A 16676-nucleotide genomic window follows, 5' to 3' on the forward strand; every position below is an offset into this window, starting at 1 on the left:
AAATTATAAATACAACAGCATTCATTATGGCAAAGATACATCCTACATGACAACACTTGGGCCAGTACGATAGCACAGTGGTTAGCACTGCTGCCTTATAGTGCCAGGGACCCAGGTTTGATTGCAGCGCTGGCGTTTGCACATGCTCTGTTATCATGTGTTTCCTCCCACAATCTACAGACGCTCAGGTTAAGTGGATTGACCATGCTTAAAACAAAAGTGTCCAGCAACTTCCATGGGTTTGCAGGTTAGAGGAGTTAGCCATGATAAGACCTCCACACGGGGTTACAGGGATGGGCATCAGTGGGGTGCTGTTTTGTGAGTCAAAGGACTGAATAGCCTCGTCCTGCACTATAGTGATTCTATGGCAATACTACAGGCTTATTGCTTCACAAAATTAATTTCTGGGTCAAAAATTAACCAGTAATTAAAGTTACAATTCTGAATAAAGCAGGACCGGAGATTACTGTCCACGCCCACACCATGTCGACCTGAAGTGCAGTTTAAATCTGATTAATATCTTTAAATCATCAGCAGAAGACATAGACGACAAAAAATTAGTTCATCATATAACAGAGCTGTACTCACTTTAGACAGACAGGTTAAAACAAGAGTCAATGATTATGCACTTGGACCAAAGACCAAGTTCAAAATATTACCCTCAATAATAAAATGTGACTCGCTTGCTAGAAGCACATCATTCAATTTCCAAGTTATCCCACACTTCCCAGTTATGACTTCAACAGCTGTGGTAAAAACCATGTACATTATACCACACCAGGTCATCAGAATAGTAATACTAGAAACCCATTTTCAACTTGGAATATAAAGATCAACTGCAGCAGCCCAGTTCCACTGGCGAGCAGCGAGCTCCACGGAATAGGTACAGGAACTGGAGACTTCTGAAATATATGGGCAATTTGGAGTGGAATGTATGCACATTCATTTACAGACGTGTTAAGCAATAAACTGCAAGGAGAACAGAAAGAGTGTGCACAATTTCTTACAAAGGGCAAGCAAGGGGCAAAAATGCAAAAGGTGAAATATGAAGGGTGGAAGTGTAAAGTTATCCACTTTGGCTTCAAAGAATAGAGGAGCAAAATTTTTTTTTTAAAATGTTGGGAACCTGCAAACAACAGTATTCAGAGGGGTGTGCATACTTTAACACTAAACATAAACCAAACTTAATAAACAGGTACAGCTTGCAATTAGGAAAGCATATAATCTGTTAAAGAAGTAAAGATGTATTATTACCATTATCTGGAGTCTCGATGAGACCAGAGAGTGCTCTACAAAATTTTAGTCTCCTAACCCACAGAAATGTAGTGCAATATAAGGCCGCCAGTCTGTTAAATTAGTCTGTCAAATTTTCAAGAATAAAAGATAACCTAATTGCAACGCAAGATTCTTCAGGGATTTGACAGGATTACTGACAGGGAGATGTTTACTGCTCATGAATGAGTCTAGAACTTGGAATACAGTCTCAAGAGTAAAGGTTAGGCCTTTTAGGTCTGAGATGAAGAGAAACTGCTTCCCTCAGTGTTGCAAAGTTTTGGAATTCGGCATTTCAGAGAATTGTTCATGCAATTCTTGGTCATTAAGTTGGTGGCTACCTTGACCCTATACTCTACAATGCATAAAGCACAATATACATATGTATGGAGACAGAAGCAAAAGACCTAGGTTACTTGTGCAGAAGTTGTTGAATGTGAAAAGCAGATGGAAAACAACTCAAAGACAGACAAGTTCCTCACCTTTATAAAGAAAGGCATCAAGTACAATACAATGAAGTTATAAACCTTCATAAAACACTGATTCAGCAAAACAAGTGTACGGTGTCCAATTCTGGACAAGACATTGGAGGAAGATGTGAAGGTATTGGAGGGTGCAAAAAATATTTTTAAAAATATGAAGTTGGTCATCTCTGCAACTAGCCAGAAGAGCTGGGACTGTAGAGAAGGAAAGGCTGATGAGAGTTTTGTTAGAACTGTTCAAAATCACGATGGAGCTCGACAGAGTAGATACAGAGAAGTTTTCATTGGATTCCCAGCATTCACAGTTTTTTCGGTTCTTATAAATGAGCAAATCACTACTACTTCAGAAATTGTCACGATACAACAACTGAAGTGAGAAACAGTAATCAAAAATGCAGATGCTGAAATCAAAAACAAAAACTGAAAATGTTGGAGAAACTCAGCAGATCTGGATCATCTGAGAGTGAGAGCAGAGTTAACTTTTCAGGTCGAGTGACCCATTCTGAAGGATCACTGCCAGGTCTGAAAGTTTCTCCAGCAATTTCTGTTGTTTGTGTTTGAGAAACATTAATTTGATTTTAATTTTTTTTCCACTTTTCTCTAAGAAGATATACAAATTTTACTTCCTAGTGTTCAATCAAGGCCTACTAACCACATTTTTTCCCCTAAGTCAGAATTACACAACACCTATTTTATCTTGGTTACTATGGATCTTCTAAGCAAGTGCTGCCCAACACAATATTAACTTATCCATTTGGAGACAAACTGAAAAATGACTCAAACCTGAGCATATGATCCCTACATATTCACAAAGCTTGTGTATATACCTTAACTTTTGAGTCTGTTAGTAAAATGGCAAAACAAAAAGCAGAACATATAAATGCTTCTTGGGGATTATGTTTACTTTACTCCTTCGGTCATCAGTTAAAAAGTGTGTAACAAGAGGAAAAGCCAAACTTCACCACAGCAAAGGGCACTGTCGCTCTGTGCAGATCAAACAGAATAGTTGACATCCGTTATGCCAGGAAAAAACGCAAACCAATAACGAACAGTTCGAACATAGAGGTAGGCAATTAACAGCCAACCATATGCTAGACAGAGAGGTGGACCGTGTATTGGAGTATCATGTGAAGAGAATCAACAAGTCAGCAAAGACACCAAAAACTAAAGTCATGAATTAGACAGAAATCCAAACACTGGCAAGTGATACAAAAAGTGATTTCAGCATAATTGATGTTAGAAGTTTGTCAAGTAAACATACATATTGCATATACCTACGTGCTTTGCTGATGACTGTTTTATACTAAAGTCACGTGGGGGAAAAAAATTGCATTGCCATCCAAGGGCTAATTAGCAATTTCTTTCGGCAGATATTGACCTAAAAATTGCAAATTGCGTATTTTCAGCTCTCAACAGATTGGATTTGTAAAAAAAAATGTATATGAAAGCTCAAGATGGTAATTCAATAACAAGTAGTAAATGCCCGGTACTCAAACTCAAGGAGCAATGTCATTAGTGATCTTTGAACAAGTTATAGTCTTAAAACCCCAGCCCACATGGCAACTATTATGGTCTTAAAACAATAAACTCAAACTTCCCTCACCTCTGGTAATGGTATAGTAAACAGGCTTGCACTCAATCTCTAGAGATCCAAAATTTCTTTTGAACGCTTCATGGAATCAGATAGTGTGGAAACAGGCCATTTGGCCCAATCAATTCCACTCCAAAGAGTATCTCACCCAGACCCATTCCCCTACCCGATTACTTTACATTTCCCCTGACTAATGCACCTGACCTACACAAACCTGAATACTATGGGCCATTTAGTATGGCCAATTCACCTAACCTGCACATCTTTGGACTGTGGGAGGAAACCGGATCACCTGGAGCCAACTCACGCAGGCAAGGGGAGAATATCTGTGTGGAGTTTGCACAGTCACCCGAGTTTGGAATCTAACCTGAGTCCCAGGTGCCGCTACTGAGCCACAGTACCGCCCAAAAAAAAAAGAGAAGTCATGAATTGAAACAAATCCAAACACTGGTAAGTGATAAAAAAGGTGATTTCAGCAGAATTGATGTTAGATGCAAGAGTTCAGCAAAGATTCATTAGGTTGGTTCCTCAGATAGGAGTCCTCCAACAAGAGGATGTGTAAATGGAGTCTGTACTCTCTGGCCTTAAGAATAAAAGGTGTTCTCATTGAAACATGCAGGTTTACTAAGGAGTTTGACAGGGAAACAACTTCTTAGTACTTCTCTCTGGCTGGGAATTTAAAACATGGGGAACACTCTCAACTTAAGAGATTGGTTACTTTGAACTGTGACAAATAGATTTCTCTTTGCCTATCTTTGCAATTTTCTCCCACAGAGAGTCTGCATGTGCTACTGTTTAATATGTTCAAGATTAGAATAGACATATTTTGTTTGGGGGGAATGGAAGGAGACTGATAACAGATTTTAAATTTTCAGCCAGAGATCGGTACAAAGAAGTTGTTTCCCTGTCAAACTCCTTAGTAAACCTGCATATTTCAATGAGAACTCGACTTATTTTCTGAAGGCCAGAAAGTATGGATCCCATTTATTAATGCTCTTGTCTGAGGACTCTCACCCAAGGAACCAACTTCATGAATTTAGCTGTACTGCCTCTAAGACATGTTATCCTTCCTTCAATATCAAACACAAACAGTACTTGGTACTCCAGTTATGTTCTGATCAAATCACAGTACAACTACAGCAAGACATCTTATTTTTGTGCTTCAATCCTCTTGTAAATAAGGATCAGTGTGTCATATTAAGCCTTCCTTTCTCCAATGTTTATAACTTAGTGCAAAACATAATATATTTGTCCTTTACAGTTAAAGCAAATTTTTTCATTACAAAGCATCGACAAAGCCGTCAATGCATTAGCCTAACTGCAATTAACATTAAAGCAATGCAAAACAATGTACACAGCAATTGCTGACTATAAACAAATCTAGAAATTAAACTCAAAACTCAATGAAGGTTTCTATACAATTTTGAAAAGTTATTATGGCAGCCATGACCTTCAGTTGTTTTTGCAATTTTTACGTTTTTTCTGACTTCTGTTCAAAACCATTGTTCTCAGGCAAAGCACAAAGATGTGACCCTTTATCATCATCCAGTGTCCCTTCACTTCAAATCAACTGGAAGGTTAAAACAACAAGCTTACAGCAAATGTTAAATAGTGCAAGTACAAGAGCCTACATCAAACAAAAATGAAAATGAAATTAGATTCTGATTTCTATTATTTCATGGTTAGAGCATAGCCCTTGTAAATCTCTATGGTGTGCATTCCTTAAAGTTTTGAGGTCAAGAAGGGTTCATATACTCAGCACAATTGGAATGGCTCAAAGTGAGACAGAGAATCAGCACAACAGAAATAGTCTTGATTCTTTGTGTGACGTGGGTAAAGCAAAGTTCAGATGGCACTGGGCTAAAAGGGGGAAAACAGTACGAACATACAATATTTGAACCCAAGGAGGAGATAGGAGTCAGTGAATTTCTTTCCTCGTCTCTCAAATGTGGAATGATGTTTCAAAAGATATTGTTGAACAGTCTTTATTTATTGAACATAAAACAATCCCATAGTTGTGGATCTCTACTCAGCTCAAAATCCAAGTTAATGAAATTGGGCAGAGCTAAGTGCTGAAGAGGTTTAAATCTCTGACAGAGACAAGTTATTTTAGGGTTAAATATCTAGTATATCACACATGTATTTTGCAATTCTGCTACCTAAACCCACAAACCCCCTCCCCAGACATTAAATTATGCTGAGAACAGAGAACTGTGAACATAGGTTCATCCCATCAAGAATATTTTGAGTGCAGGTGATTGAATGTTTCTTGATCAGTTTCTGTTTTTAGATGTAGATCATGACCAAAAGCTTCACCAACTTCAAGTCTGGGTCCATGCTCACGTTCCATAGATACCAAAATAAATGCTGAGACAAAAGATTTGTAGGGATATTTGAGTTGAATTTAAGCAGAATTCTGCTTTCTACAGTTTCATCAAGGAGAAAGAGTTCGCACAGCAAGGAGGACATAAGACCATCTTTACCTGAAGACTGAACAAACCATTGTCACATGTTCTGCAGGACAGATGGTTATCCAGATCTTGATCTGTGCCTGGAAAAGGATCTGATGAACCCTCCAATAGAGTAAAGTCAAACATGTGACACAACCAAAACAAAACATTGCATCACAAACCAATGTTGAGTGAACAGCTATTCTCAAAACTAGGTTACTGAGCAATCCATACAGCTAATTTCTATCTGTCCTCTATAAAGCCACACATGCTACAAGTACATGCCAGACTACTGTTGCCTAATGATGGCAGAATGGCAGAGGGGAGAAAGGGAACTCCAGAGTTCAAAGGTTGATTGTCCAATAACTAATGGTGCAGCAATTAACATCAAGAATATGCACAGATCAGGATTGAAAGAGTACAGAATCATTAGACTGCAGGAGGCTGACATTTGACACATGTCTGTGCCAGCTCTCTAAAAACTCAATTCACAGAATGCCATTACCTGGAACCCTATCCTCTGTTCTTTTGAAAAAAATCACCTTTTGAAAACTCTGATCAAACCAACTTCCATCACTATTAGGAATTCTAGACTTTAACCACTCACCCTGTGAAGATGATTATATTCATGTCAGATAGCTCAGAAAATTGAAGGTTCCAGATATGGGATGAACACATGGAAAAATTTGATAACGGATGAGAATTAAGAAATCAAACATCGAATTAGTATTACTCGGAGCAAATGAAAAAAGCGGGTGATAACAAAACTTGAGAATTTGGTCACAAGCAGCAGTGTTCCAAATTAGCTTAAGTTTATGATAGATGGAAGGGTCATGTTGCACACTGGCACTGCCTCCACCTTTAGATCAGGGACATGTGTTCAAATCCCACCTGCCCCAGATATGTTTCATAACATGTATGAACACATTGATTTAGACAGGGGTTTCTAACACAGTGATAGTGTCCTGACCTGTGAGCCACAAAGTCGGGACTCAAGACGCAACTGCTCCAAAGGTGCCTTAAAATGTTGAATAGGATGGTTAAAATAACTGAAAAAGTGATTGTGCTCATCTGTCATTTTCTCAGTTACAGTATCATTTGTGCCCATCTTCCACTTTTGATGTCAGAGCTTGATGAAATTCATTTTGGGCCTGTCTGTGGCATGGTAGCATTGTCCCTACATCTGGTCTCAAAGACCCAGTTCAAAGTCTCATCTGTTCCAGAGGTCTGTCAGAACATGCCTGGAAGCATGTGAGTATTTCTTTTTCAGTTGTCAAGTCAAGTCCAACTGGATTTGAAACGTTTCTCTCTCCACAGTTGCTGCCAAGTCTGCTGAGTTCTCTCAACTTATTTCAGATTTCCAGCAACTGCAGTATTTTACTTTTATTTATGTCATTGTACTTCAAAACAGTTTGATTAAAACATCTACGACAGATGGATGTTGGCAGCCCAGCCAGGAGTGCCACGAACAGCCAAATGTGAGATGATAAGTGTTTTAATGAAGATTTGGCAATGATGAATTGAAGCAGGAGCAGAAGTTGGTCGCATCAGTGATGGCACAAATTAGTGTCCTTAATCTTATAACTGCATCACACTGTCAAGTTCATGAACTGATTCTTAAGTCTTACAATCATAGGACATCTTAAATAAAGTCACAGTATGCATTAACTCAAATTCTGTACCATAATTCCACCTCACAACTGCACAATACTCTTACAAGCTACCAATTCACATTTGTTCAATTCAGCTTCAATCTCTGCTACAAGCACAGTCATACACAGCTCAGAACAGAATCCTACCGACTTGTATCGCAAATAGTGTGTCATTTTCATGAATTTAAAATAGACAGACAGGAAGCTGGAAGAACACAGCAAGCCAGACAGCATCAGGAGGTGAATAAGCCAACACTTTGTATGTAATCCTTCTTCAGGACTGAAGAAGTCAACTTATCCACTTCCCAATGCTGCCTGGCTTGCTGTGCTCTTCCAGCCTCCCGCCGGTCTATTTTGGATTCCAGCCTCTGCAGTTTCTTTGTCCCTAAGCACTTTCATGAATTGTCAGAGAACTGAATTGTTCCATGCCCTGTCAAGATTCAGGATCTTAATGGTCAGAAAAGTTAAGATTGGAATAAGACCATCTGTGTAAGGTCATTGCAGTTCATTCATGTTTAGGACAGTAGAATTTCATCTGCAAGCAAGAAAACACCACAGTATATTTGAAACATCGGTTGAAAAGCCGAAAAGACTTGCAGGAATTTCTTATATTTAAATCCTGTTCAAGTTTGCATTGCAGTTAATTGACATACTAGTCTTTCGATTCCTAGGATGAAATTAACAGATTTAGCTTCCTGAGACTTTCGACTTTCATTTTGAGCAGTGTCAATCTATACTCTTTACCCTGACACTGGTAGGATATACAGTTCTGACGATCAAACGAAACTAAAGCCCTGAACTCTGGATGGAAATAACCTGGTTTGTTTTAAGTACTGTAAACATCTCCCTTGACACAGTAACGAGGATGACTGATCACTGGCACTGAGCCGAGGCAACCAACAGGTCGGTTCACCTGCAGCGTCTCTGATCTCACCCACCGGAAACCTTAAGAGGAGGAGAAACTGTAAAGGACTGAAAGTGCTAGGGGGGGTTTGGTAGGGTAGGGCAGAGCAGAGCAGAGCGAGAGGCGGGGGGTGGAGAGTGGGGGCGGCTGGAGCTGGACAGAGTGTACAGCAGTTGGACTGCAGGCCGAGACACACTCGCTCTGAGGGAGGATGACCTCCTTAGACCAAGCCCCCGCCCCGGGGCTTGAAAACTCATCCACCACCCGACAGGCATCGCAAGCAAAACCCAACGGAAGCGGCCCGCTCGCCCAGCCAAAGTTTGCCTGGGCGAGGCGGCTGACTCCTGGGTATAAAGTGTTGGGCTCATCCTCACCTGTCCCGGCCCCCGCCTCCTTCTCTCAGCGAAACGACATGAAGGGAAAGCGCCACAAGTGGAGGAGCCGCAGTCTAAACGAACAACCAACACTGCAACCGGCGACACGCGTCTACCGCGTTGTATTTCCTCTTCCAGGCTTGACCTGCGTGCTCCGCACTGCCCAGGTCTCACCTCCTCCGGCTCTCTCTCCGTCCCGCTTAGTGCAACGCTCGACCCACCGCTGCCGCCATCTTTGTTTGTGACTTCTAACTTCACCCGGACAAGCCCCGCCCCTTCCGGATGATTGACAGGCGAGGACACACCCATAATCGCCGCGCCCACAGGCTGATTGACAGTAGTGGTTCACACTGCCCCGCCCCCAAAGAGTGGCTGACGGGTGAGTATCACGCGGCACCGCCCCCCGGATGATTGACAGACTAGGTTCACAATGTCCCGCCCCTGACTAATGATTGACAGGCGAATATCACGCTGTACTGCCCCAACAGAATGATTGACAGATGAGGCTCACATTGTCCCGTCCCAACAGCAAAATTGACAGGCTGAGGAACACTGCTCCGCCCCCACTGGATGATGGATAAGAGGTGTACAAAGTTAAAAGGATGCTCGGAGGCATGGTACATTGGGGAAACCGAGCAAAGGCTATGACAACGGATGAATGGGCACGGCACAACAATCAACAGACAGGAGGGTTCCCTCCCAGTCGGGGAACACTTCAGTGGTCCAGGACATTCAGCCTCGGACCTTCGGGTGACCATCCTCCAAGGTGGACTTCGGGACAGGCAGCAGAGGAAAGTGGCCGAGCAGAGGCTGATAGCTAAGTTCGGTACCCATAGGGAGGGCCTCAACCGGGACCTTGGGTTCATGTCACATTACAGGTGATCACCATTACACTACACACACACACACACAGATATTCCTACACACACACACTCTCACATACACACGGACACAGGTACATACAGACGCGCACACAGACACCCACACACACCCTTATAGACACACACACTCCCACACATGCACCCCCTCACAGACTTAAGATACTCTGCACTCACTACACACACATACACACTTTCTCACACTCACAACCCCCACCCCAGACAGACACACACACAAAGACCCATATGCACACATATATTTTGTGTGGTGAATTTGTACTTGCAGAGTTACATTGCACTTTGCTCAAAAACTGCATACATTCATGTAGAACTCTGAGCTCACAAACTGCATGAATATATGTAAAACTCTGTTATCTTACTTTTTAGATTAGAATCAATCTAAACATCAGGTTTAGACAGAGAACATACGGGGCTAACACCTTCAACATATTGTCTAGCTATCACCATTGTTAACAGCTAACCCGAGAATGCAACTTTAAAAAAAAGGGTTTTGTGATTTACACATGAAAGAAGTGAAACTATCACTATATTCTAACAGATGAAAGGCTTAACAGACAATTAATTCTTCAATGTATAATTTCAGTTACATCACACTGCAAATTTTTGCTATAAATTCTGTGTTACGATCGAGCCCTCCACAATCACCTGATGAAGGAGTGTCGCTCCGAAAGCTAGTGTGCTTCCAATTAAACCTGTTGGACTATAACCTGGTGTTGTGTGATTTTTAACTTTGTACACCCCAGGCCAACACCGGCATCTCCGAATCATGGATAAGAGGTGGACATTCTGCTCCGCCCCAATTGGTTGATTGACAGTGGCGGACACAATGCCCCACCCTTCCTCCTGATTCAATTCATTCATATTAGCTGCATGACCCTATGATCTTTAACTTAGAAGCTCTACGTCTAAGATCACCCTCTCTCACTAGTACTTGAAAAAGGAGCCATGCTATGGAAGCTTCTGTTTTCAAATAAACCTGTTGGACCAAATAACCTGGTGTCAATTGAGAGTGTGGTTTGACCCCAGTGCTGCTTTCTGACAGAAAGGTACCCCCGTAGATCAATAAATGAACATGATACCAGGTCACATTTAGAATTATGACTTAAATTCAAAATATTGTGGATGCTGAAACCTAAAGTAAAAACAGAAAGCTCTGACAAAACTCAATAGCGATGGTGGCGCCCGTCCAATATGACTCCATCCATGCTGAACAGAGGTAGAAACAGATTTTATGCTGCTGAAAAAGGAGCTACGTTCAGGTAGAACAAAAGGGAAGGCATGAGATAGGGTTACATGGCTGGAGGGATTAAATTACAAAGGTGTCATGGAACAAAAACAATGGGAATGGTATGGTAAAAAAACAAAACACTAGCCCACATTAGGGAGGTGAGTGCCAAGTGGCATTAGCATGTAATATGCTGGGACATTGTTTGGAATTCTACCCGGGCAGATGATGGAATTTGAATCCAATTAAAAAAAAGAATTAAGAGTCTATTAATGACCATGAATCTGTTGTTGATTGTCAGGAAAAACCCATCTGGTTCCCTAATGCTTTTTAGAGATAGAACATTACAGTGCAGTACAGGCCCTTTTGCCCTCGATGTTGCGCTGACGTGTGAAACCATTCAGAAGCCCATCGAACCTATGCTATTCCATTATCATCCATAGGTTTATCCAATTACCATTTGAATGCCCATAAAATTGGCAACTTCCGCCCCCACCAGCGCCACTCACCTGCATTCTGCTGACATGCCCCCCACAGACCCCACTGTCACTATCCCCACCCCCCAGAACCCCGAGGGGAACACTACCCCTGCTCATGACTCCACCCCCATTCCCCCCACCATCACACCCACTCCCAGCTCTACACCCGCACCAGATCCCAGCTCCCAGCCCTGTCGAGTTTTCACCATCCCTCCAGACTTCCCCCTCACTGAGGACGAACGATCAGTCCTCAGCAAAGGACTCACCTTCATCCCCCTCCATCCACGCATCGATGAATTTAATACACACCGTGACATCGAACAATTCTTCCGTCGCCTCCGCCTCCGAGCTTACTTTCACAATCAGGACTCCCGCCCACTTTCCGAGGACCCCTTCGCCCACCTCCAACACACTGCATCCACCTGGACACCCCACGCTGGCCTATTACCTGCCCTCGACCTCTTCATTTCCAACTGACGCCGGGACATTAACTGCCTCAACCTGTCTACCCCCCTGGCCCACTCCAACCTCTCACCCTCACAATGCGCAGCCCTCCAATCCCTTTGCTCCAATCCCAACCTCACCATCAAGCCAGCAGATAAAGGTGCAGTGTAGTCTGGCGCACTGACCTCTACACCGCTGAAGCCAAACGCCAACTCGAGGACACCTCTTCCTACTGCCTCCTCGACCATGACCCCACCCCCCATCACCAAACCATCATCTCCCAGACCATACAGAATCTCATCACCTCAGGAGATCTCCCACCCACAACTTCCAACCTCATAGTCCGGGAACCCCGCACTGCCCGGTTCTACCTCCTTCCAAAGATCCACAAGCCTGACCACCCTGGCCAACCCATTGTCTCAGCATGCTCCTGCCCCACTGAACTCATCTCTACCTTCCTCGACACTGTCCTATCCCCCCTAGTCCAGGAACTCCCCACATACATTCGAGACACCACCCACGCCCTCCACCTCCTCCAAGACTTCCGTTTCCCCGGGCCCCAACGCCTCATCTTCACCATGGATATCCAATCCCTCTATACCTCCATCCGCCATCACCAGGGCCTCCAAGCCCTTCGTTTTTTCCTCTCCAGACGTCCACAACATTACCCTTCCACCGACACTCTCATTCGTTTGGCCGAACTGGTCCTCACCCTTCACAATTTCTCCTTTGAATCCTCCCACTTTCTCCAGACCAAAGGGGTAGCCATGGGCACACGAATGGGCCCCAGCTATGCCTGTCTCTTTGTTGTCTACGTAGAACAGCTGATCTTCCGTAATTACACCGGCACCACTCCCCACCTCTTCCTCCGCTACATTGATGACTGCATTGGCACCACCTCGTGCTCCCGCGAGGAGGTTGAGCAATTCATCAACTTCACCAACACATTCCACCCTGACCTTAAATTTACCTGGACCATCTCTGACACCTCCCTCCCCTTCCTGGACCTCTCCATCTCCATTAATGACGACCGACTTGACACTGACATTTTTTACAAACCCACCGACTCCCACAGCTACCTGGATTACACCTCTTCCCACCCTACCTCCTGCAAAAATGCCATCCCGTATTCCGAATTCCTCTGCCTCCGCCGTATCTGCTCCCAGGAGGACCAGTTCCACCACAGAACACACCAGATGGCCTCCTTCTTTAGAGACCGCAATTTCCCTTTCCCATGTGGTTAAAGATGCCCTCCAACGCATCTCGTCCACATCCCGCACTTCCGCCCTCAGACCCCACCCCTCCAACCGTAACAAGGACAGAACGCCCCTGGTGCTCACCTTCCACCCTACCAACCTTCGCATAAACCAAATCATCCGCCGACATTTCCGCCACCTCCAAACAGACCCCACCACCAGGGATATATTTCCCTCCCAACCCCTTTCCGCCTTCCGCAAAGACCGTTCCCTCCGTGACTACCTGGTCAGGTCCACGCCCCCCTACAACCCACCCTCCCATCCTGGCACCTTCCCCTGCCACCGCAGGAACTGTAAAACCTGCGCCCACACCTCCTCCCTCACCTCCATCCAAGGTCCTAAAGGAGCCTTCCACATCCATCAAAGTTTTACTTGCAGATCCACGAATATCATTTATTGTATCCGTTGCTCCCGATGCGGTCTCCTCTACATTGGGGAGACTGGGCGCCCTCTAGCAGAGTGCTTTAGGGAACATCTCCGGGACACCCGCATCAATCAACCACACCGCCCCGTGGCCCAACATTTCAACTCCCCCTCCCACTCTGCCGAGGACATGGAGGTCCTGGGCCTCCTTCACCGTCGCTCCCTCACTACCAGACGCCTGGAGGAAGAACGCCTCATCTTCCGCCTCGGATCACTTCAACCCCAGGGCATCAATGTGGATTTCAACAGTTTCCACATTTCCCCTTCCCCCACCTCACCCTAGTTCCAAACTTCCAGCTCAGCACTGTCCCCATGACTTGTCCTACCTGCCTATCTCCTTTTCCACCTATCCACTCCACCCTCTCCTCCCTGACCTATCACCTTCATCCCCTCCCCCACTCACCCATTGTACTCTATGCTACTTTCTCCCCAACCCCACCCTCCTCGAGCTTATCTCTCCACGCTTCAGGCTCACTGCCTTTATTCCTGATGAAGGGCTTTTGCCCGAAACGTCGATTTCGCTGCTCCTTCGATGCTGCCTGAACTGCTGTGCTCTTCCAGCACCACTAATCCAGAATCTGGTTTCCAGCATCTGCAGTCATTGTTTTTAACTCATAAAATTGGCAAGACAACTACTGTTGCAGGCAGGGTTTTCCATGCATCTGCAACTCTCTGAGTAAAGAATCTACCTTTGACATCTGTCCTATATCTATCACCCCTCAATTTAAAGCTATGTCCCTCATGCTAGTCATCACCATCCGAGGAAAAAGGCTCTGACTGTCCACCCTATCTGATCCTTTGATCATCTTGCATACCAAAGAATCACAGAGTCATAGAGATGTACAGCATGGAAACAGACCCTTCCATCCAAATAATCCATGCTGACCAGATATCCTAACCTAATTTAGTTCCATTTGCCAGCATTTGACCCATAGCCTCCCTCGGGCAGCTCTCCCCATGTCTGCATGAGTTTCCTCTGGGTGTTCCGGTTTACTCCCACAATCCAAAAATGTGCAGGTTAGGTAAATTGGCCATGCTAAATTGCCCATAATGTTCAGGGATGTATAGGCTACATGCATAAGTCAGGGGTAAATATTGGGTAGGGGAATAGCTCTGGGTGGGTCACTCTTCAGACGGTTGGTGAGGACTTGTTGGGCAGAAGGGCCTGTTTCCACATTGTTGGGAATTGAATTCTAATTCTAATGCTAATTTTATCCCTCTAAACCCTTCCTATTCATATAGCCATCCAGATGCCTTTCAAATACTGTAATCCTACCAGCTTCCAGCACTTCCTCTGGCAGCTCATTCTATACACACACCACCTTCTGCATGAAAAAGTTGCCCCTTTAGTCTCTTTTATATTTTTTCCCTCTCACCCTAAATCTATGCCCCCTAGTTCTGGACTCCCCCATCCCAGGGGATTTATCCTATCCACGCCCGTCATGATTTTATAAGGTCACCCTCAGCCTCGCACGCTCCAGGGAAAACAGCCCCAGCCTACTCAACTTCTTCCTATAGTTCAAACCCTCCAACCCTGGCAACATCCTTGCAAATCTTTTCTGAACCCTTTCAAGTTTAACAACATCCTTCCGATAAGGAGACCAGAATTGCACACAATATTTCAAAAGTGGCCTAACCAATGTCCTGTACAACTGCAACATGACCTCCCAACTCTTATACTCAATGCTCTGATCAATAAAGGAAAGCTTACCAAATGCCTTCTTCACTATCCTATCTACCTGCAACTCTACTTTCAAGGAACTATGAACTTGCACTCAAAGGTCTCTTTGTTCAGCAACACTCCCCAGGACCTTACCATTAAATGGATAAGTCCTGCTCTGATTTGCTTTTCCAAAATGCAGCACCTCACATTTATCTAAACTCCATCTGCCACTCTTCAGTCCATTGACCCATCTGATCTAGATCCCGTTGTACTCTGAGATAAACTTCTTCACTGTCCACGACACCTCTAATCTATTAAGTTACCTCTTAAACTTCCTCTCCCCAACTGCCAATCTTACCTGGTCTGGCCTATATGTGACTCCACACCCACAGCAATGTGGTTGACTCCTAATGGCTCTCTGAGCAATTAGGGATGGGTAATAAATTGTAGCTTCGTCAATGATGGCCTCATCCCGTGAATGAATTAAAAAAAGGACAGCTCTGTCTAAATTAGGCAAAGACATGGGCCCAAAGTTTCCCATTGGATTCCTTATTTCCAACCCAGATTAGACAAAACATTGCCCAGGTTTCAAACTGCAAGGTAGATGATGGGGTGTTTACACAGTGAGAAGCAACTCCTTTATTTACTAGCTGCTGTCTTGTTTTCACTAACTGAGTGGCAGGCACTCACTTGCCTCTATACATTGAAACATATGAAGCCAGATCTTCTGATGTCAACAGGAGGGAATACTGAGGAATCCACAATGTTACATTTTAAGACTATCAGAAGTCCCGACACATACACAAAAACAGTAACTACTCAGAAGTTTCACCTTTCTAATGAGCTGATTTACAATGCCCAGGATCTCTGTGAATGACTCTTGCATGTACCTTAGTGTCAAAGATTTGGGCTAGATACACACAGCTTATCTGAACACTTACCGTAAAATTGTTACATCATTTGATCTCTTGCGTATCTCAATGATTAATAGCACAACCCAACCTACCTACAAAATGGAGAAAGTGAGGACAGCAAATTCTGGAGATCAGAGTTGAGAGTGTGATGCTGGAAAAGTACAGCAGGTCAGGCAGCATCCAAGGAGCAGGAGAATCGACATTTCGGGCATAGGCCCTTCATCAGGAATGAGGGATTACCTAAAAATTGACCCACCATCATACCCCAAAATTGTCCACCCACAAAAACCACTCCCATCTTCACCCAATTCGAGAAGCTAAACACCGAACCCAACTACCAGTCCATTAACATAACTAACTAATTTACCCATTCATCTGCAATCATTCAATAACTCACTCATTCAATCACCAAACTCAGGTGCATGGCTGCACACTCATTTACCCACTCACTTATCAATCCAGTGATATTTCACCTTAGAATCATTTTAAAGCACTTACTTCAGTACTGCAGCTGATGTAAAACGGGGTTTCCCCTTGTACTGTTCCTCTTTAGCAATGCTCTCTATGAATGTCTGCAGCTGGGACAGCCCTGAAATATATTTAATCATCTAGCTTCTTCATCCCTCTGTAATAAGAAACACAAATATT

At 43.9% G+C, this 16676-nt stretch overlaps 1 protein-coding gene across 5 annotated transcripts in view; it reads right to left on the bottom strand.

Annotated features, from left to right (window-relative positions):
• dennd4c (DENN/MADD domain containing 4C) overlaps window positions 1-8971 on the bottom strand; it is a 152962-nt gene extending 143991 nt beyond the window's left edge. For 4 of the 5 annotated variants that reach the window (XM_043719156.2, XM_043719146.2, XM_043719115.2 and 1 more), the window contains exon 1: window positions 8726-8878. The gene's annotated coding sequence lies outside the window, so the exon portion shown is untranslated. Of the gene's footprint in view, window positions 1-8725; window positions 8879-8899 lie in introns of those variants that run through there. The other variant, XM_043719121.2, reaches the window with a different exon arrangement.
• Between the last annotated feature and the right edge of the window lie 7705 nt (window positions 8972-16676).

This window comes from Chiloscyllium plagiosum, unplaced genomic scaffold, assembly GCF_037043375.1.
Source record: "Chiloscyllium plagiosum isolate Xiang-an unplaced genomic scaffold, Cpla_swu_hap1 HiC_scaffold_2, whole genome shotgun sequence".
In the NCBI taxonomy this organism is placed as follows: domain Eukaryota; kingdom Metazoa; phylum Chordata; class Chondrichthyes; order Orectolobiformes; family Hemiscylliidae; genus Chiloscyllium; species Chiloscyllium plagiosum.